The sequence below is a fragment of the Zonotrichia albicollis genome, chromosome 6, assembly GCF_047830755.1.
Source record: "Zonotrichia albicollis isolate bZonAlb1 chromosome 6, bZonAlb1.hap1, whole genome shotgun sequence".
Taxonomy (NCBI): Eukaryota; Metazoa; Chordata; class Aves; order Passeriformes; family Passerellidae; genus Zonotrichia; species Zonotrichia albicollis.
In genome coordinates this window covers 26,404,408-26,428,062 of record NC_133824.1, presented here as the reverse complement: position 1 = coordinate 26,428,062, position 23,655 = coordinate 26,404,408, and the positions used below count along the sequence as shown (strand labels likewise).

Below are 23,655 nucleotides of genomic sequence, written 5' to 3'. Positions count from 1 at the left end.
ATGGCCAATCAAGGACCGAGCTATCTCGGACAGAGTCCGAGAGAGCTGCCTTTGTTATCATTCCTTTCTATTCTATTCTTAGAATAGCTAGCTTCTGAGGAAACCCTTTCCTTCTATTTCTTTTTAGTATAGTTGTAATGTAATGTATATATATCATAAAATAATAAATCAAGCCTTCTGAACATGGAGTCAACATTCTCATCCCTTCCCTCATCCAAGAACCCCTGTGACCACCATCACACCTCTGTACACAACCAGGCAGAAAAAAGAGAGCCTACACTCAGGTCTGGATACTTGGCACCACTACTCAACGGGTTGTATGTCTTTTTCTACTCCAAATTATTGTCCCTGTCACACACGCCACTGTGAGAAGCTCTAAGATAGCCACCACCTAATCTGAAATTAGTCATTAAAGAATCTTTTAAAAATAAACTGAAAGCATTTTCTGGAAGCCCCCAGAACTGCATCATGTGACCTTGGAAAGATGCAAGGAGGCCCCAGGCAACCGTGTTACAGATGTTCAGGATACTGCCAGTTTTCCAGCTTCGTGTGTGGGCAGGGGAGGGGGTACAGGGGAAAGCACCTTAAAAGGAACTGACATACACAACACAGTAGAAAACATGGCTGTCTCAATTCACACTCATGCCACTGCAGCCTGGTTCAAAAAGCTTTTGCTGAGTGATTACCAGAGCCTTCTCTTCACTCACTATACCTGTGACAAGCCAAGACTGGGATGCTAATTATTCAGCCATTTACAAGAAAAACAAAACAGAACATGCCTTCAGCAAAGAAGTGAAGCTCCAGGTGAATGAAGCCTTGCTTAAGAGGAGATTTGCTTCATAGAAATTCCATTTCTGTATTTGAGACATCTGGAGCATATCATTAAGGATATATTCAAGGTGGAAAATGCCTAAAGGGATGTCTGCTACCAGAGCTGGGATCTTTCCCATCCACCTTATCTGTGGTTACAGCAGTGAAGAGCATATTCACTGATGCCTGCAGAAAACAACATCCAGTAACATTTACTTCGGAAGATAACCATGAGGTACCAGGCAATAAGACCCTAGGCAGCTATCTCACCTACATATATATTATCACTGGATTTATTCCTCAAAGCCATAGAGATCAGCAAGGCAAGACACTGTATTTTGCAGAGGACCTCCTTAAAGGGAAGCCCTGGCCCTAAATTTTCTCCTGGCTTTTACTGTGAATGGTATTTTCTTCCATCATTTTGTTGGCACTAAACATCTGAGAGAAGGCATCCCATACTCTTGGGAAATTAGGAAATGTATTAAGCAGGGCCATTTCACAGATTAAGAACTTGCAGACTTCTTCCTTGGATGTTAAGTTATCCAACATGTTAGGGGATCCAAGAGTCTCATCATTTCCTGAAACAACCTTATACCTGTGAGGTAATACTTGAACCCCAGTGATCTTGAAACACAGTTTTAGGACAAAGAACATCTTTCAGGCAGGCTGCTAGCATGAAACAGAATAAGCTGTATTGGACCAAGTCAGCATATGTCTATGTAACCTTTTGCAGGCAGATGACAAGGATGTGTCCTTAACAGAGAGGCTTGTTCTATCAGCCACCCTAAGCTCATCACAACACAGCAGCATGCCCAAGCTAACAAATGCTCCTAAGTTACCTGAAAGACAAATGCATCAAAACTGTTTCCTAACAGTGATCATCACTTTGACTGCACCTTTTTAACAAGAGGTGAAGAGGTGACCAAAATGCATTTACCTCAGAGAAACAGCTGCTGATGGAAAGAAGAACAGAATATGTTTGAAATTAGTGTTTAATACAATTGCAGTGTAATTTTTGGAAAGTGACACCTGAGATGCACATATGGGCCACAAAAGCCAGACATTTGTGCATTCAACGTTTCAGGTTTAAGTGTATCAAATAATTCAAGCAAGAAACAAAGCATGTATTATTTTTCCTTTCTTGGAGCCCTGGTCTCTCTGGTAAAGATTTTGACAGCTGTCCTTATTTTTCTCAGAAAAGCTGATGTAAGAAAATACCATGAATTTTTACACACATATTCTAAAGAACTGAAAGGAGCCTTGTATTCAAGACTAATGAAATAATCACTTTATTAGTAGAGAATATTCAAAAGCACTACTACTTACTGCCTAAGGAAAGGGACCAAAGACTACATCAGAACCAGAAGCTCCCAGCTATCAAGCACTGGAACAGGCTGCTTAGGGAACCCCTTGAGTCACCCTCCCTGAAGGAATTGGAAGGACACGTAACTGGGACTTGGTTTAGTGGTGGACTTGGCAGCGCTGTGTTAATGGCTGGACTCAATGACATTAAAGGTCATTCCAGCCTCAATGACTTTATGATTAATACAGCAGAAACAATAATCTGGCAATATATTTTGTGTGCATGTGCGATTTTCCAGGGGAAAAAAAAACCCTGCTTAGTGTGATATGCAGCTCAAAAATATAAAATTACATAACTCTTAAAAGTGAATCAAAACTGTGAGCCATGAGAACTCTATATAGGAATGTATTTCCCTGTGCTCACTTCCAAAACAGCAGTTAATTCTTTTACATGTACTGAGATGTTGAACCCTGCAAAGATAGGAAGTCTGCTAAACTCTTTATCTATAGAAAATAGAAACATATCTCCCATGTCCTTCTGGTTTTGCCAAACTGGCTACAAGTTTAAATCTGCAGAACTGTAGGGATCAAACTAAATTAACTTCTCATTATTTAATACCTGTACTGCTCTGAGAGTCTCTGACACTTTCTGCTTTCTAAACTATAGGCTTAGAGCCAGTCCTGCAAACCCACTAGGGGGAAAATTTCTGGAATAAATCATTTCATATGGCAATATTCCTCACTAAGACAATAAAATACAGTGATTTCCTCTGGGGACTTCTTTGTGATCATGGAAAAAGTGCACATCTGTAAGAGTTTAATACTACATACACTTCATTTACATGAAGGCTTTTTAACAAAGATACTTTTAAGTTCACCTACTGGACTGTAACATTTTTCTTTTACCAGGTCACTATCATCTACCTATCTATAAATCTTGTTGAATAACTACAAAAAATACAGTTCTAGCATGGATGAGGTTTTACAGCAATGAAAAAGAATGAGACTAACTTCAGAACCATTAATTTGATGTACTGCGGGTCAGTAATGCCAAAAAACAAATGTATTTACATTCCTATGCCAGCCATAACAAATAGAAACATTTTATTACATTTCTTACCAAAGAAACTGGAAACCTGCTTTGTTAAAAATACCCAGTTACAGGTATTTGTTTACTAAAAACATAACATTCGACATGCCTGTGATTTACCAAAACAACAAAGCAAAGCAAGTTTTCTGTAAAACAAAGTTAAGGTAGGCATCTTCTCTGTCACAATAAAGAGTGTCAAGAAATATCTCCCTCTCGATGGACATGAAGGTGGTAACTGACAGAAAATATTAGCACCCAAACTAGTTTATGTACACCACAGTGCTAAACCACAGTGCAGCAGCAGGCCAAGCAAGACGCAGCTCTTTTTTTAATGTCATAGCTGAGAAGAGCAAGCATTTATCTCCCATACACAACATTAAGTTGGTTATAAATTGATTCCTTGAGAAGTTTCTTCAAAATTCAGGAGTTATCCTTAAGAACTGCAGCCAGGCTTTCATTTTAGATATTTATTTACTTATTTTTGTATATTACGACCGGTTGCCAATAGCATCATGACCATTTCAATTCCACCCACGCCACATACGTTCTCCCTCGCGCCTTTCAGTGAGAGGCTTAGGCCAGTCTTACAGACAAAAGGTAACTGTCCAGAAGGATGCTACAACTGAATTGGGGGCTGGGGGGCAGAATGGAGTAGAGGAGGAGGCAGGAAAAAGTAACACTGAAAGACTTCTGACAGTGTAGGATGAAAGAACATGAGCATCTTGGGTCCCCAAGAGATGTTTGCTACCAGAACTTCAATTTTCCTTCTGAGGAAACAAATTCAAGAAAAGAAAAACTAGATGCAAACAAATGGTGCTGAAAGCAGTGAAGACGAAAGTGAAAAGATTTTATATAAGAAAACAACTTGAAAAAACAAAATTTAAGAATTATGAGTGAAAGCAAGCCAGTTAAGGTGAAAGTATACTTGAAGCAAACAAATACAAATCTTAGAGTAGTTCCTAACTTCTTAATACTGAATAATAAATTAGAGACATAACAATTAATAGAACTTAAAGAGATATTTGGAACAACAATAAAATTTTGTACAGGAGTAGTTAGTCTTCAAAATTTCCCTTAAAAGATAATGACTTGGTGTAAGAGATTGACTTACAAGCTTCTTTAATATTGCTGCATTTAAGAAGTGAGATTCTGCCCTATACACTTTCAGCAGATGGGAATTTTGTGCATAAGATATAATGAAGAGCAAGTACTTTACACAAAAGTATAGCTAAGTGAGCTGCTATTAACATCAGAAAATTAAGTATTTCTCAAATTATATTACTTTCCAGGTATCCTAATGACATTATTCCGAGAAATAAAACTACTGGTATTTATTTAGTGTATCATTTCAGATTCTTTTATAAGAATATACATTTTCAACAGAATAGAAAGTAGTCAAGTAATATCTTAGATTACCTTAATGGACAATAAAGAAATAAAGACAGAAAATAATATAGCAGAGGTAGAAACACTTCCCTCATTTGATGGGAACTTAGAGGACCAGATTCTGGTAAGAAAGACAAGTCAGTCTCTCCCTGCCACATAGACCTGATGCTGTGTTCCTTTTTCTCTAGCACTACTTGACAATGACATAACTTTTCGCTTTGTTTATTCCTCTACAGGCTGAAAACAGACTACAAACTGGAGAATTATGCTCAACTTCTACATTATAACTGGGATGCCTGGCAGAATCCTTCATCTATCTAACTAGGCTTATGGATGCATTTACTCTGCATTCATTTTCATCCCTCTAATTTAATCCAAGGCATTCACCAATTTACTTTAGTTCACATGCCTATGCATATTGAGCACAGATAAATCAAAACCAGAGGGAGCTCCTGCCTAACCAACATCTCTATAAATCCCCTGAAATATATTTAACGCAATATGCAGTTTTCAACTGCATGAAACAAGATGATAACAGTCGGCCGAGGTGGGAACTTGAAGCTAAATTCATAGATTGTAAAGACAGCTCATATTCTGTCTGTAATTGTCTGCATTATTTTGCATGCAAGAGTCATGAGGAAAACCTTAGCACCACAGTGAGGCAGTGTGTGCTGCAGAGATCTGTTTATCCCCAGCCATCAAAGACTAAGGTACAGTTCCTATTAACACTGATTCACCTGTTTCATTAACAGATCAGGCCAATGGTATCTCCAAATAAAAATATGACAAACTTCAGAGTCAAGGAAATACCCTTCCTTCAACAGAGGTCCATACAACTGCTGATATATATTGCACAGTGTAGACACAATAAATGCCCAAAGGCTAGCAGTGCTGCAGAGCACCACACAATCATTTTGTTGCTTCAAGTCCTAAACAAGCCCAACAGGTTCTGTGCAGTTGGTAAATTCTCCATTGCAGGAGAAGTGTGTGTATGCACCTGGACAAGCAAAAGCTGCTTTAAAAGTAAATTCTAGCAAACTAAGCATGGGGTAAACTACTGACACCATTCTTCTGGTCTCCCTGTCCTACTTAATCACTTGCCTGGTCCGCTTTAACATCTCCACATTATAAAAAAACTAAAACAAATCCACATTTCTAATTCTCCACTAGGTACCTTATTCTAGTTTTACTTAGGCTCTGACAGGAAAGCACTACCCTAATGTCTTTCATAAAATATATGCAGCACATACAGAAGGATGAAAGGAAACAGGCACTCATCACCAACTGTGGAGTTTAAAACAAGGAAAAGTATCTGAACTGGCAAAACTCAGCACAGTCCCTTCATAACAGAAGGGTTCTCTATGATCCTGCTGTTCTAGCTGACAGGCTTTGGGGTTTTTTACAGGAAAGAGAAACACAGTGAAAAAATGATTCACAGCCATAATTAGAACAGATGGAGAAGAAGTAACACTTGGAATTTACCCACAGTAAGTAATGTCAGACTTGAACCTAAGGTGCTGAGAGGTCACAAACTTGTTCCTTTTACAGTCTCAAGACTGATGTGCACCTTGTAACCAGACTAACCACAATAGATTTTAGAGTTTAAAAATAGTCTTCCATTACTTGAGCATTTTTTAAATATAGCAATGACAGCTGAATATATGTTTGTTGCAATAAATAAAAAGCCTCAAACAGATAATGAAGAAGCAAGTATTGAAATTAAAAGAACAATAACTACAAACTATGCTTTAGGGTCAAGTTATCAGGTGTGCCATTTTAGCAAAGGAAGATGAATATTTTTCAACAGTCAAATGAATAGTTAAAGGATCTGGTATCATCTACAGCAAAACCTTAATCTTGCCCTTTTGCTTTATTGCTAAAAGGAAATTACATTGCCCTGTAACTTCAGGGCAGATCACTATACTTAAACAACAGCACAACAGTAATTTTATTTCTGACTATCCTATCTTTAAATAAACTAAGAGCCACACATTTGTCTTGTATGTAGTTTTTCTCCCCCATACCTACAATCTTCCAATTATTTTGTATTTAATAAAATAAACAAAAATCATCTATGAGGGTAATCGATCAAAAAGAACAATATTTTTAAGAGATGAAACATTAATGGTAACCATCCAAACACACATTTTAGAGAGACTCTGTTTCCTTGCACAGTGAGCACTGCAAACTTTTTGCAACTTACACGGCCAAGAAAGCTTTGTTAAAGGAAATCTTGCTGGACAGACCACTGTTTCACTTGAGTATTATTCTCTATGAAATACATCCTGCTGCTTGAAATTCCAAAACTCACAACACCCATTAGTCAAACATAGCAAAGTACCACTTACGCATTCAGGAAACCAGTGATGTTTACTTTGAGGTTCACCTTCAAATAATAAAGAATCCATATACCATTTATACTGGTTATCTTTGTTATGAAACATTTTCAGGTTTAGCCCACTGGGCATGTTGAAATGATAAATCATGTTTGGCTGTATAAAAAAAACTCACTCAGATTCAAATGCCCACAGGGAAAATAGCATCTACCTAAAACAGTACCACATTTTAGCCATTCCTCTAGGTTTTAAACCTAGGCTGATTCTGCTTTAATATCTGCAAATTCCACATCTTTGACAAGTAAATACACACACCCCCTTTGTTTCCCACTCCTTTATTTATTCTTCTCAAACCTTCCACTCAGCCAGTCTATCTTGAATATGAAACACTAAGGGCACTTGACAAAATACTAAAAGATCTGCTTTGCAATGAAAAAAGTGGCAGGATGAGGGGGAATATGTAATGCTGTTTTGTTGTTGTTCTTAAATCTCCCATTTGTGTTTGCATTTCAAAACAAGATTATATGATACTAAAAGTTGTTAAAGCATTCCCATTGTCTTTCTTTCCTTCCCCATTTACCAGCTGACATCCAACTAGATTTAAAAGGAAAATGTTGTTATTCCATTAAATGCTACAGAGGAATGACCTGCATCTCTCTGCCTCAAGTTTCAAATACTTAGACTCTGTAGAACCACAGTTTCAATCTGGGTCAGGATGCAAATGAAAGCAAGTAGAGTTTACTATATGACGATCTTTCAGATGAGGCTTAAAAAACTTACTTTCCTCTACTGACTGAACAACAATCTCACAGCGTTTCTAATGAAATCAGCAGACGTGCCCAAATCATTGGTCATATTTTCGTGTGCACAATTGGACTGCTGTCTCACCTTAGAGATCTGACTGCACTACTGTAACTGGGCAGTATGTGCATGAGCTGGCCCATATATGTGCAGTTAGGATCAAATTTATGCAGAAAATCTACTTATTTTTACCACTTAGCTTCAACAAGTTACTAGCATTCGTAACCTAGTGAAGACAAGCACCTATTTAGCTGCATCTTTCATTAGCAGGAAAGCTGCTCCTCTAATGGCACTGAGGTAGCCATGGCAGGCCTGATAATGCCAGCATGACAGGAACAAGCATGACCTGTTTGACACAGCAGCAGTTCCACGGTTGCAGCTCAGTGCAAATTCATCCAAGGACACTACACATCTCTTAAGGGAAAAAACCAAGACTCCCTTTCCATGAATAAAAAAATCACACAGACAATTAGCCCCCCACCAAAATAACATCACTAGTGATAAATACCACCTTACAAAGTGAAAGTGTATTGCAGGACCTAAGTTAACACAGTTTCTTGAATGGCACAGGATTCATTCCAGAGTGGCCAGATCAAGCAAAATCAAAGAAAGGGAATGCATGTTAACAACATGGCTGTCTCATGGCTATCAGACAGAACCAGGGCTTGGAAAGACCACAAGGACAAGGCAAAAAACAATCCTTCCAGAAAAACACACTGAAACCCACAACAACACCACACCTTTTATGCTGTGAAAAGGGAAACACTGAGTAATTCTTGGTTCTTCACACAACTCTCACAACATTCCTGCAAAAGAAGCTCTTTCCCATCCACTCAATCTTAAAATTATACCTTTCATAAGGGTTTAAAGTGGTTTAAGATTTTGCTCATCTTAATTCTGTGTATGTCCTCCCCATTCCCCCCAAATCCGCTGCAGCTACCTACATTAAACAAGCTTTGCACTTATATTGCACATGCTATGAGAAGCTGTGAAAGCTAAATTAAGCTGAGCATTGCTTTCAAAACAGAATGTTTTAAAAGTTATTGATCTCATATGAAATGTCTTCAAATTATTTAAAACCATGTGTTGCTGACACAATTTTCAAAATTCTATGTCACATTATTGAAAAACTCCCACATCTTTCTTTAGAGGCGTTCTTGCCCGTGGAATTCTACACTGCAGAATACTAATGAAACAAGCTAATAGCTTTCCAAGATTAGACAAAAATAGACAAATTACTGAGGAAACAGCTCATTCCTTAAATTAGTTTACATTTTCTTTCATATTTATATTTTTTTCCACAATAGACCCAACAGAGGCAACAGAACTTTATATCTACCATGCAAGAAAGAGATCAAACAATTTATCCAAACAATCTAATTTTCTCCTATATTTAGAAAAATTATTCCTCTTTTGAGTCTCCATAATCACTCTGAATTCAGACCAGACTTTGGGTTACATTAAAGCGATTTCTGGTCAAGGTGTAGGAAAAAAATCAATGTAACCATTCCTTAGTCTTGCCTTTTCAAAACTTAGAATGAAATTGAGTCACTCAGCTGCAATACTATGAACTTTTACTTAAAGATTACCAGAAAAATATTGCCCTGTGGGTCTCTAAAAGAGAAAAAGTCCAGTAATCAAGATAATGATGTGTAACTTACACAATGCTTCATCAGCCTCCTCAGATCTAAAACAGTGGCAGTGTTTTCTTGCTTTTCCTATTTTCAATGTGTCAATAGAATTAACTTTATTTACAAGGTTGTGGGCTTTTTTGTTTTACTTTTAATGCTTAGTGTGTAGAATTGTACATGTAATAAAGACCTTACAAAAGCCAAGCAGTCAAAAGCAATTTTGCATTTCTATCTTTGTTAAACAATTAATTGTTTAACTATTTTTATTTCTCCCAGAAATTAAAGCCTTTGGTGAAGTCCTGCATAAGTCCCAATATTCTGCTTGCAAGCCTCTTCTCTCAGTGCTTTCTTCTAGAAATCTTGTGAGACAGTCAAAACCGTACTCAGAGAAACTGTAGGTCCTTCAAGTACTGAGGTCAAACCTGTGGCCAACTGCCAGACTGAAAGAGAAACGATGAATAGAAATCTTACAGGCTGTAAAGGTTTGTGGTTATATGCCTAAAAAACTCACACTATTACACTCACCCATTCCTGTAGTAAGCAAGAGCAGAATCAATAGATTGGTGAGTATCTGGAACAACCTTCTGGCTGGAGGCCTTTTTTAAAGCTCCCACTGTGATGGAATAGACAACAGCACAAAATACTTACTCCTTTATCAAGGCTGAACCTGGTCATATGACTATTATCTTTATTTTTGATTTCAAGTCATAATAGAGTGAATACAAGCCAAGCATACTTTATCCTCTTCTTCAGTGCTGTGTTCAAAGATCTCTGGCCTAAGGGGATGCATTTCTATGCAGTTTTCTGAGAAAGGCTGGAACACCCATAAACAGCTTTTATTTGAATGATAAGATATAAGGCAAGGCATAGTAGAAACTCCTTGCACCATGACAAACTGGGAGGACTCCCAGTCCTCATCCTGCCTTAAACCAGGCTCCTTTCAATTCTTGGGCTTTCACATATGACCAAGAATGTGAATGCCCAAGAGACACTCAACACTCACACTATCATTTGTATTTCAAATTACCAGAGACACTGAAAAATCCTGAGCCAAGCAAGATTATTTACTTCCTTCCAAGCCATCCTACAACCTGCAGGACTAAAATTCTTTAAAAGCAATAGCAAAGCCTCACTTGTAGTACTATGTAGGGATTATGAGATTGCTTTAGCAAGCGAACAGTCTATAATAGTCTATGATAAACAGTTATTTCCATATGCAAGATGATAAAGATACAATTTTACACTTATCTTGGAACTTTTCAAATATGATTTTATTTGATTTGGAACCACATCCAACAATTCCACCTCAGTGTCAGTTGTTGGGAGCCACTATCATAAGAACAGTTTCAATGTGAATGACAAACCCCTCTTTAAGCAGTTAGGAGTAATCAGAACTCTTGTAATAAATGCATTTGTTACATCCCAACAGTTTAGAGGCATATTCAATGTGGCCTAGCATATATGAAAAATACAATGGGGTATGCAATCTAAAAACAGCCAAGACATTACTCTTGCTAGTTATCACCTATTTCATTGCTGCTCTTCAAAATCTCAAGAAAGATCAATTTTACAGGAAACTCTCCTAACTATAACAAGAAAAAAACATCTCTCAAAGGAAGTTCCCACCACCTGAATCAAAGACAAGGAGCATATAAAGGTTATACTATTTAAGGTGCATACTCGTATTTTTTCAGGACTATCTGGTTGTCTCAACTTGTTTAAGTTCTGTCTGCTTGCTTAAAGGCTATAAAGACTTGCAGTTTTGTTGTTTAAAGGAGAAAAATTTACCTAATATATTTCAACATACTCTGCTATACCATGGAATTACCTGAGACTTGAACTGGTTTGGCTTTTCATAGTCATTATCAAAGCTAAGATGTATAACACCACAGAGTAAATACAGAATTATGAAAGCTAGATTCCACCACATTTGAGAAGAAATCCTGCACAACTCTTATCTACTTCATTCATGCAAAATGCAACAGATGCAACTAGGTAACCAAACTAAAGAAACTCACAAAAGGTATTTTTGGAATGCTGCTAGTGAAATAAACAGCAGCTAGCTAAAATTCACCAATAAGGCAAAGCACTAAAAGAGGTCTCATTCCATCCACCTACTTGCAACTCCAGTGGCCACAAGACAGCTGCATTGGGGATTTTCAAGGATGGAACAAAACAGGAAACACAAAACAGGCAAAATGAAAAGCTAGCAGAAAGACGTATTGTGACAGGAATTTAAAAAATAAGTAGCTGTATCATTGATCTGGCAAATTATCATGGAAAAATCAGAAGAACAGTCTCCTTCACTTGAAGGAAAAAAAAAAGAAAATAACGATTGGTTGCCAAATAGAGATCACAAGTACAGCATGCATGCATTAGCATTTCTGTGCACTGAACTGTATCAGAAGCTTCAGAAGATTTCTGTTTGTTTATAAAATATAAAAGGGCACATATCCACTCAGAGACAAGAAAAGCTTAATGGCAACATAGCTTAGATGAATTCTAAAATATCCCACTTCTAGAAGCAAAGTTCAAATCTTGGTAATGTCAATATAAAGTTTTATTTTTCTAAAGCAGATAGACCAGGCTCCTATACTATTTTCCACATTTGCCCAGCAGCTTTTTGGCAGAAATTTTTTTTGGATAAGACTTCAAAAACTTAGTCTTATTTGGTTTATGTTAATATTAATGTTTTTATGACTTTTCTTCAAGAAATGATGGTTGGCTTGATGCCTCTGATTTAAATTGCCATTCTCTTTCTAAAGCTTGTAGTTTCTTTCCATCAAAGCGGACCTGCACAACAACCATAGACTATACTAATAAAAACCTAGTAGAAGAAGAAAGACTATTAATCAGTAATACAATCAGAGTAGACTTCTAGCATGCTTCAACATCCAAGTTGCAGATACAATGTGAAAAATGTACATGGAAATTCTCTTGTGCTTAATCACAAAAACAACATGATGATAAACTGAGGCATAGAACATGTTCACATAGGAAAAGGGAATTTAGAAGCCAGGGTAGGAGTAAAAGAAAAAAAAAAGATTTTTCAAATAAGTACTAAAATTGGCTAGGTTACCCACCAAGGCAGAGAAGTGGAGGAAGCTGTTGGCAACAGCAAAAAGACAGCTCTTCCAATAAATCAGAAGTCACATGGAAAGAGTGGGACTAATTCACAGTGAAGGAAATAATCTGTGAAGATGCCGGAGGCAGATTTCTAAAACAATTCTCAACTACATCCTAAAATGAATGTGAAGTTAGCGAAAATACTGGAGGATAAAGAAAGTGATTGGGAGAGAAAAGGGAAGAATGGAGGAAAAGAGAGGATGGGAGAGATGGAAAGACTCCCAGTAGAAAATAGGAAGTAGGAGTGACAGTCAAACTCTTTCCCTACAAAATAAAAACCAGAAAGCATAAACCATATTCTACATTGGTCTACAGGCTGAGAAGGAGAGGAATTAAGCAATATACTGTGGCAGGTTGTTGATTCAAATCTTAAAATTTAAATTGAGTTACCAGATCAAAGGAAGACTAATTAAAACAAAAATCAAGTACAGGGTGTGCAATTCCTCTCCTTAATTACTTCAACCGTAAATCTCAGGGCTTCACTAAGTGCTTCACATTAGCTCACTTCTTCCACAGCTGAGCTGTTCCAAAGGCAGCAGCAAAGGAATGGTTGCCTGGAATTAAAATGAAATGCCTCTAAGTTCCAGTACAGTCTTTGTAAGTGGATGTGGGTTTTCTCCAACTGGCAAAGCAAAAAGGCACCTCCTGCTGGGCAGACTCAATCAAAGAGGAAAAAGCTGGCTTCTTGGAAGGAAAAAAACATGACTAACTGTTAAAAGGATTTTACTTTCTAGCCTTAATGGAGCATCCTGAATAAGGGACAGATGCAGCCACATCATCAGAGGACTTGTCCTAATCGGGGAATGAAGACTAGCTAGTAGACAGCTATAATAATTTACACCCTCAAATAAAATTCCCTACACTTTCCTATTTGTTTGTATGTTTCTGTCCAGCACACAGCCACAAAACCTGTTCAAAAGAGCAGTACAGGGAGATGAAACCCACTGGCAAATACTCAAGGCAGAATAAACCAAGATGTAAGCTCCTTGCAAAGTTACACTGTTCAAACTCAGTGCCAGGTAACATCTACTTAACACCTACTTTTTTACAAATGCAGTGACAAATCACATCTACATTGGTAGAGCACACATAATTGTCTATACCAAGTGCACTCAGGTCCTTGCCCAAAAGCAATCCCACGGAAGTGGGAATAACCCAGACTGTTTTCCCCAGCAGGTTTTTAACATGCATTACAGGAGCTTTATCTACTTCTACAGTACATAAAAATTTTGATTGGGCAGGGCCAGCCTGATTGGCAGCTCATCTGGTGTTGACTAACTAGGCTTAGGCTAAATGTGTATCCCAGTGCTTCAAAGTCACACCACCCACTGCTCTCAGTGTAGTCTTTAGCAATCCATGACATCATTGCATCTTTCAGAGTGCACCATAGAGCGTGAGTTCTATCCCCTCCCAGCTGTGCTCTGTGCCCAAGTGTCTGTGAAGTGGTTTTGGGGCTCATTATCTGATTCCATTCTTTCTGGAGTACCATGTTGCCCTAACACTTGCTTTTCAAGGCCCAGGATAGTGCCCCATGTGGTGGCATGGGACACAAGATATGTTCCTAGCCATTCTGTGGTTGCTTCCACCATTATCAGCACATGCTATGATAGGTTTGAGAGAGTGTAATAAAATCAATCTGCCAGAGGTCCCCATATTTACATTTCAGCCATGGTAAAACCAGAGAGGCTTTACCCACTTGGCCTGTGTTCCCAAGCAATCCAACTCCAAGAAGCCACAGGGTCAGAGTACCAGGGGCTGCTACAAGCCCCACACTATCCATGGGCTGCAGCCTTGATCACAGGGACCTGGGTCCCAGGAGAGCATCACCAGGGAGGGGCTAGTCTGCACACCACATGGCCCATGCCCCACCACAGGGCAGGGATTTGGCACTGGGCTCATGGAGGCATGGCATGGTGCAGTTTCTGGAAGCCTTGGAAGCACCACTGTGACCTCCTTGTATTTTAAAAACATCAGTTAAATAAAATAAAAGATAAAGTTAGAACTCTGTCCTCTAGTAAATAAACATCCATTTTTGGCCTTCAAACACTTTTATTAACCCTAAAACCTGGAATTGGCAGAGTGATAAAACAACATAGGTGTGGTGGTTTGACCAGGAAGGAGTGGGAATTCTGGGAAGCTGTGGTCAAACCAATGAAGGTTTTGGGTTTGGACTGGCACCCGGTGTAGCCAGTGGGGTTTGGACACACCTCCGAGAATACACAGGGGTTAAAAGCAGGGCACTGCCCTTGGATCCCTCCTCTTTTGGACATCGCGGCGAGGAGTTCAGATCTCTCTCCCCCGCCCAGCCTGTTGCTGCTGGGCGGGGGAGGGGCCGGCCATGCGGTAGGCCCGGGGCCTGGACAGAGATGGGGACTCTGTTGAGGGGACTTCGAGGATGGAAGGGTGGAAGATCCCAGAGGGTCAGCCCTCGGGCAGCCAGCCCCCCCCCCCCCCCCCCCAGGAGAGCAGCCAGCCAGGAGGAGAAGGAGGGAGAGTGCCCGGCCGGAGCGGCAGCGTGTGGGCAGCGTGCGTGGGAGTCGCTCCGGACCGACAGAGACTGAAAACTTTTAACCCTTCCTTGCATGATTGGGGCCTTGCAAAAATGCTAATCCTCCTCGAAGCTGAATAAGAAGGGAGATAGGAGATGAGATAAGACAAGGACCTTGGCCCGAAGAATGTGGAGATGATTGGATGGGGAGAGATGATTTGGAGTGGCCTTTTGGCTGGACTTTTTCTTGTAGCCATGGACTCAGTTGTTCCTGTGACACAGACTGCATTTAGGGGGAGGCAGTGCCTCAAAACCAGGAGGGTTCATTCGTGAGGACCCCCCGGCCCCAGGGGGTTGGAAAAATATGGGGGGGACAGATGTCCCAAAAGCAGAGACTGTGCCTTTTTGGAGTGAGACAAGGCATCCTTGAAAGACAACCCTAAAAGCAGCTCTGGCCATGTCTCAGTGGTGAGAGCACTGGGCATGGAAGGAACATGTCACAAGCGGCAAAGGACTTTTTTTTCTTTTCCGGGCGGTGCCGAAGTGACAAGGAAGCATCCGAGGTTTCAGTGTGTTTCCAGGAGAAGCCTATGGAACAAGAAGGACTCCTTTTCTCTTCATGAACTGCAGTTTGAGTATACTAAAGTGTCGTGCCGGGCTGGGCAGTTGGTGTTTTTGAGAGAATGTATTGGATTGAGAAAGTCAGGGAGTGGGGAGGAGGAAAGTGGTTTTGTAAGGTTTTCAATTCTTTTCTTCTTTTTCCTTATGGTCTTTCCCTATTTTCCTGTAGTTTAAGTAATAAAGTGTCCTTTATGTTTAAGTTGGAGCCTGTTTTGCTTATTCCTGGTCACATCTCACAGCAGACACCAGGGTGAGGCATTTTCATGGGGGGCACTGGCTTTGTGCCAGGCTCAAACCATGACAATAGGAATACAATAGAAATGAAGCTAATTTCTAGGTCAAGTCTGACAGCATTTTCATTAAAATAAGTATTATAAGACCATCAGCAGAAAGGCCAAAGAATGAATCATGGACTAAATCTGACCGAACCTTCTTAACACAGCAATAAACTTTAGTGCTGAATCATAGTGACAGGATATTATTGGAGAAGTTCATATTGCCACTCCAATTCTGAAGACTGTCAGTCCATTACCTAATGCTACTACTGAAAATGTTGAAAAATCAACAAATGACCAAACAGTACTGTCTAAAAGTACATCACCAAACATAGCATAAGGTAACTACTTTGGAATACCCTAAATCAAATGTTTACATTTTGATTAGCAGAACTACCAGCATATTCCTAGCTTTGGTTATCAAACTTAGCCCCAGTAAGGAACATGGTATCCAAACTGTTCTGATAACATGACAATATTGTTAGACTTCCACTTCGTTAGCAGATTTTTATCTTTCACCTGCTATCAGAGGTCACATCACAAATGTTCTGTGGGAGTAAGCGAGACTAGAAATAATAAAGAAAGAACTTCTATTAAAGAACAAGCTGTAAACAACATTTTATGAACCCAAACACTGGCAACATATTTAAAGGGAATCTGGCACTATATATTTATGATTCAGATTGATTATGATTACTGTCCAGTATTTTTTTTTAAAGTTCAACAAATTCAAGGACTTGGAGATCGTCTGCTTGTACTGAAAAAGAATTTGTGCATGGTTTCCTTTTTTTCCTAGGAGTATTTAACTTTGAAACTGTTCTTTCATGAAATGTGCCTATTGCTACAAACAGCAAACTCTGTAACTGAGTTTGGCTTTCTTTCCTACACCATAAAATTAGTAACTCAAGTGCCATCTACTGTGTCTGCACTCAAGTTAAACGGAACACAGCGCCAAAAACATCATACAGAAATAACTCATCGATTTTATGCCAAATTTGATATATATCTTCAAGCATTATCTTCCATGCAGATTAACATACACAATATGCTCAGAAGACTAGACAGTCACTTTTGTGGTATGAAAGTCAAGTTAATAGAATGGTCTAAAGCAGATCTTCATATTTTTAATCACATTAAAAACAGAACAAAGAAAAAAACCCACAAAGAATTAGCCTGGTTTTCCTCTCATCTTGATTATGCTCTTAAAACTTCCTGTTTTCTTTCACAAGATCAAGGAACTCAGATATGGGGAGAAGAAAAAAACTAACAGCAAACACCAGAAAAACAGCATTTGTCCAGAGTCCCCATATAACTGTCATGAAAGCAATACTGCATTTTACACTGTTGAAAGCCCTGCTACACAAGGGCTTTCAACAGAAAACACACGGTATCTCAAAAATCCCTGGATTATTAAATATTTTCTTTTATGTGTACTGCTTTATTAGGGGGAAATTCCAACATTTCTCCTGAAAAAAAGCTTCATATAGAATGAAAACACAAGTAAAATATTACAGGAAAAAATACAGCTTGGAGTTATTCACACAGCACACAGCTTTAACTGTCTCATACAATGTCCTCTATTTCATGATGTACAGAATTGTGCATCAAAATTGCTTTGCTTCAGCAAAAGCAATACTCAAGGTAGGCTTCCTTGCAACGTTGCAATAAAGTTTGCTGGTGGATTTCTCTCAGCTTTCAGCTACATCCTTTTTCATCACATTCTATTAAAAGAGGGCTCATGGAAACTCAATCCTTTTTCTCCCCAAGTCCCTCAGCATGCAAAGAAAGTTAAGATTTGGGGCTAGAATTACCCCCACGTGTATTATCAACTGCAGAGCATGGGAGCAGCTCTGCTGGGATGTTAGGGGGAGATGGCAGGTTGGGAGGAGTAGCAAATCCTGATCTTATACTTGCTTATTCTGCTGTAATTGCAGACATGTGGGAAGCAAACAAAATAAGGTCAGGGCTTCAGAGCTATAACCTCCTTCTGCAAACACAGCTCCCTTCATTTGTAGTAGATGAAAGAAACAAATATAAAAAGACTTTCCTCTAATGTTGCTCTTTCCAGAAGAGCTCCCTCTCCAGCTTCACTGGCACATAGAGAGAAATGATACTCAATCCTTTAAAAACAAAATAGCCACTTGATCACTGTCACCACAGGGAACCACAAACACCCAAGTTTAGGTGCTCAATGGAATCCAACCCCAGAATGGATGAGAGACTACATTCAAATGCCATCTGTGTTCCAGCATTCCTTTAAATATCAACTTCTTAAAAGTTCAAACATATACATGGTTATCAAGTAACAGGGAAAATTCATCCAGACTAATAAAATATGAAAGGTTGCCTCCTACTTATTGGTTCCAAAATAAACACGACAATCAGCATGTGTGATTAAACTTTGCTTCCAAACTAAACACTCTGTCATGCACACAATTCAGGGTTTAAAATACCACAAATATTCTGAAGGGGTCACAAGGTACATAAAGGCAAACATAAGACCATTTTAAAGGAGGAAATTTGGCAGAGAGGTACAAAGGGAGTGGTTGGGGGAAGGGGGTTGAAGGCTTGCTCTTCTGCAAGAAAAGAAGTACAATATGGTGCACACCTGGTTCTCCTTCAGCCCTGATTACCACTGTAACTGGAAGCACACACAGCTAGAAGGAGGGCCCCGCACAGATCTCAAAACCAAATTATTCTAATGTACTCCAATGGCTGTTTGTCAAAGCACCATGCTATGAATACTCAAGTGTTCAGTCTGAGCTGACAACAGCCCTTTTCCCTATCAGCTGTGTTTTGGATTTCACACTCATTGCCAGAGGGTTCACAGCTGGGAATTACATATAGGTCATGTGAAAACCTCTTTCTTTATAACAGTTCTGTTCTCAAGTCTTATTCTGCAAGAGAGGGCAATACCTGAGAACATATTCCAGCTGCCTCATCTTCAACTGGATTCACCTTACAAAGATAAACTGTGTACAAGAGAACAGCCAAGGCTATGTCAGTTCCCCTTTGCCCACTCTCCAGACTGCAGACCCCTTGCCTAAAACACTGCACATTCTTCCATTTTCAGGCTCCTGCATAGTTCCAACAGGGTGACCCAAGCCTGATGAAAAAACTGTTGTAATTCTATTTTCTCTGGCAGCATATATCCTCCCTGATCTTTACAACTTCAGTATTTCAAGGAGAATCTTTTCATGATCCAGCCAACATGGCTCAATTTTGATTTCCAAGCCACTACCTTTCTCTTCTCTGAACTTGTGAGCATCACAGTCAGTTTGCAACCACAAAGGCTGGAAAGAACAGAGAATGATAGAGTTCACTCTACATTCAGGGAGAAAAGGATACACTCACCTCAATATCTGAACATATCATTTCTGCCAAGCAACAGGCAGAAAGCCAACACAACTTTGTAGAGAGAAATTCCTCTCCCTTTTGGTGATAAAAAGGCACCACCGTGTGGATGTTGCTCTGTGTGAAAGGCTTCACCAAATGGCAGAAAAGATTCTGCCAGTATAGCCAATCCCCAATTCTGTTAATGGGACCATCAAAGATACGTATAATGAAAAAATCACTGCTGAATAACAAATACCAGAGCATGTTTCAGCTAACAAAACACTCTGCCTAACTCAAGTGGTAATTAAAGCATTGTTGTGTTCAATTTTGAAGTGAATACTGAAGTTCTTCAGCTAAATCAACTATTTAAAATCTTAACAAGGGAAGGAATTTAACTTACAACATAAGAAAATAAGCTTCTTTACAACCCCAACTGTATTTATTATTCTCCAGCAAGCACTTATTAGACACTTATTGCAAGAATCTAAATTAAGAATTTATTTTCTTGTAGAAATAGTACCAGTTTTCCATAAGCAATAGACAAATGGCAGTCACAGTCAAAAGCAAATTTCATTAGACCCTGTGCAAAATACACACTCAATACCTCAGTCTGAAATAAACCACCCAAAATCATTATAGGACAGTACATCCTAGTAGGAATATCAGTGTTTATTTCAGTCATTGTGCAAACAAGATTTGCCACAAAGAATTCTGCATCCACAGGCCAGTTCATTAAAGGTTCTTCTTCCTGTGCATATCAAACTTGAGCCAGGGGAGATACCAGACAACACAGCTAAGAATATAATCCAAACAACTTTTCAGCTACTAGAATAAATGCTTTCCCATCTAAAGGCCATAAACACCTTCTGAAAAGCAATTGATAGAAGACAAAACTAAAGGCAATGGGCTGGTGTAATACAAAATGAGTATCAGAATGCAATACCTAAATATTTGGTATTCTGAAAATACAGAAAACAAAAAATACCTATGATTCATATTTTAAAAGGTTGTTGGTTCCTTTCTACATTATATTCTACCAACATTGCCAGAGCATTTATGCAATTTACATAGAATGAGCAAACAAAAAATCCATACAAATAAAAAATCAGCTTGCAGCTCTTGAAAATGCTTCTATGATTAGTGTTTAATGTAAATGCTAGTATTTCAATGTCCAAAAATTTGAAGATAAAATTGATTGCAATGACTTCTAGAACAGGGAATTAATTCTAAGTTTTGGTAACTCAAAAGCCAGTACCTATAGTTTAGTTTCAGTATAATTACAGAACTTTGTTGCAATTATTTCTTACAAATCATCTGCCATACATAGATTTTATCAATGGAGAAAACACACCTGAGAAGAACAAGCACATTTTAGTCTTAACCCACACAGCTGAAAAACACATCTGTTGTCTAATTAGTGCTCTAACTGAAGTGAGAGGAACAAATAAACCACAGCACAACATCCAATAGCACCAAAAAATCCCCTGTACTGTTCCTCCTAAACACTTGTGCATCAGCACCACAGATGGAAGGAACCTAAATAGGTCAGGTTTTACGTTCTAGAAGGACTCAAAAGTCTGGAGAAATACTTGCAAAAATAAAAAATGGGCAGGGAGAGATTGATTCAAGAAAGCAGAAGCTGATACAAGGATAACTAAGTTTAAAAAAAAAGACAGCTTAGCAACACAGCTGTTCCTTTCAAAAGGATGTAGGAACTATAGCAGAATAAAAGTGAATAAGTCAAAAAGAAAGGATATTGCATCCTGTCACCCTAGTGAAAAGTTATTCAGGAAAAAAAGTTAAATACCTCATAAGATAAAGTGCACATTTGTGTATGATTATATATTTATGCATACAAAAAAGTCCACAGCATTGTCAGAAAATTATGAGTGTTATTTCACCTTCAATCACATACATAAAATAGTAGTGAGTCTTAATCTGACGAGTACAGGCTGAATTTTTCAGCCACACACATTTTTATCCTAACTGGCCAGGACAATGCGGTTGTGCTTATTTCAGAAAACTAAAATATCCAAGAAATTCAACCATGACTAAACAGGCACTGTAAACCAACAGCTGTTTTAAAGCATATGGGGAACATCTCTTCAGCCTTGAACAGACAGATAAAAGTGAAGAATGTAAAGAAGGGAGTGGAAAACAGAAGACTAGCAAGAAAATCACACAAAGGGGTTTAACTTGCCACTTTCTTCACCATTTCCATGAAAATATCACTCTTCATTGAAATTAAATTTAATTTTGAGAATTGTATAAAAAGGTGGTAGATTTAAAGGTGTCTTTAGACACCTAAATTAGAGGTGCTAAGAGGAAGGATTAACAATAAAAGACATTCACCTTCAAAACAGGAGAGCTACATACTGAAGGAAAGGAAAAAGAAAACCTTTAGGAGAAGGACAGATGTTCTCATCTGCTATATACAATAGATGAAGCTCTATGGTGATGACAGCAAAAACTCAAGAGAAATTTCAATGTCACTTCTCACTTCCAATTGCTTTAAAATTTGTTGCAGGAAGATGGAGAAGGGTCAGCTTTCTGCTTCCATTTCAGCATCATCAAAAACTGTAAGCTGCTTGCTCTCCAACATAACTTTAAAGCATTTGTATTTAACAGAAACTCTGCTGTCTTTATGCTTCTGATAAAACTTCCACATGCCTACACTGGGAGAGTGGATCCAAAAAGGAATTTATTATTACCAAATGATTAAGCATATCAGTAGTGTGCACTTTACTGGATCACTCATATTCGAAGGGATATAAATGACCACCAGCATTTAGTGTCTTACAGTGTATTAAAAGCCTGCAATTTAAACATAAACGAAATCTACAGATTAAATGTCAGAGCAAAAGTAGGAAAGCTTAATGCCTCTGCTCAGCAGTAACTCCACAGAGTCTAAACTAGACAAAGCAATGTTTACAGGCAGAAATACTCTTCTTTACTAGACCAGCTGACAGGCAGGTTTCCTTTTTAGTGAGCTCCCCCTTTTCTTGACTGCATCAACTGAGCTAATTAAACATAACCCAAACTTTCACCCCTATCAGTATTTCTTTGCTTTACCTCATCAGTTAAAACTCTGAATTGGGAAGGAGATTTATTGAAGCTGAGAAAAAATCTGGAGTAGTAGAAACATGAAGTCACAAATTGTGTTGGTACATGGATTATTGAAAAATTCTAGCATTGATAAAAAATATTTTAACACTATAACTCCATCTATAGTTCCTGACAGAAGCACATGACAGTAATTAAGTTTGTGTGTATTTTTTAGATTTCAGGAATACAACCTATATGACGTTTATGACTGATATCACAGCGTGATGAACCAGGCCTCTTTGTCTGATACCACAGAAATTTCATCCTCCTTGAGTTTCTCTTCACATTTAGCAAATTTAGGAATCAAATCTAAATTATGTTTTGCTTAAAAAAGAAGGCAATTACTTATATCATTCCTTACACAACAGAACCTTAAATGCCAGTTATTGAGCTGCTAGAAAGAAGGCAGTTTGCTATGCCACGAGAGCCAATGTTGTCAATCCCTCAGATGAACTGGGGTAAAGTGACTGATCATTCTTAATGACCAGAATTTCTTTGTACATGATCAGTATTTGAGGAACACCACAGTTACAAAAATCCAAACTTACACAATAAAATAATACAGTTAGGTTTAATATAATCAATTGCAGTGTTTGAATGACATAAATAGGCTTTGGGCATGGCTACAAATTCTTAGGTTTTCTGCTCCAAACTCCAGAAGGCTCTACAAGCATATCAGGGCAAGGTTCACATTTTTAAGCAGCATCCACCACCCAGGCTGCCTTGCTGATTCCAAACAAGTTGGTGAAATGTACAGAGTTCCAGCAGTTTAATGCACTCCAGTACCAGCAAATTAAACTGTGTGATTGCTATACAGGCTCTCCTTTCCTGGCTATTCACAGATCTCCTGTGCTTAGTATCTCCTTGTATCTGGAGGGCTCTATGAAAAAAAGGCAGCAGCTAGTCATTGTGCCAATACTCCATGACATAATCACCAGTATGCAGAAGACTCAGCTGCAGTGACTCAGAAGAAAGAGTGCAGGCTTCTGCACAGATTGTCTGGCCTTGAGAGGGAAAACACACAACTATTATTCCTAGTCAATTATTCCTTCAGAAGGAATGACTGCACAGCCAACTGCAAAACAGCAGTGCTTTAGGGCAAATAGAGCTCAAACTAAAAATGTGCATTAAAATAATTGAAAAGAAGACATTCTTTCAAAGTAATGCTATTGATGAACACTCCAAAACCAGAAAAAAACCAAGCAAACAAAACACGAAGGCCACTGAAACACAACCCTAATAACAGACCAGTCTACTACCACTTAATGGCACTTAATAAGTGGCCCTTGGCAGGAAAATAACTTGAAGGCTTTGGGAATTAATGGACACCGAACTTGTTTGGTTGTAT

At 38.6% G+C, this 23,655-nt stretch overlaps 1 protein-coding gene and 1 long non-coding RNA gene across 8 annotated transcripts in view; both read right to left on the bottom strand.

Annotated features, from left to right (window-relative positions):
• RAD51B (RAD51 paralog B) overlaps positions 1–23,655 on the bottom strand; it is a 403,112-nt gene that overhangs the window by 318,358 nt on the left and 61,099 nt on the right. The gene's annotated exons all lie outside the window — the stretch shown is intronic.
• Positions 4,649–12,230, bottom strand: LOC113459281 (uncharacterized). Its single transcript, XR_003380382.2, has 3 exons — positions 11,475–12,230; positions 9,882–9,969; positions 4,649–9,796 (listed from the first exon to the last, which is right to left on the bottom strand). It is a non-coding gene; the product is annotated as an uncharacterized LOC113459281 (long non-coding RNA).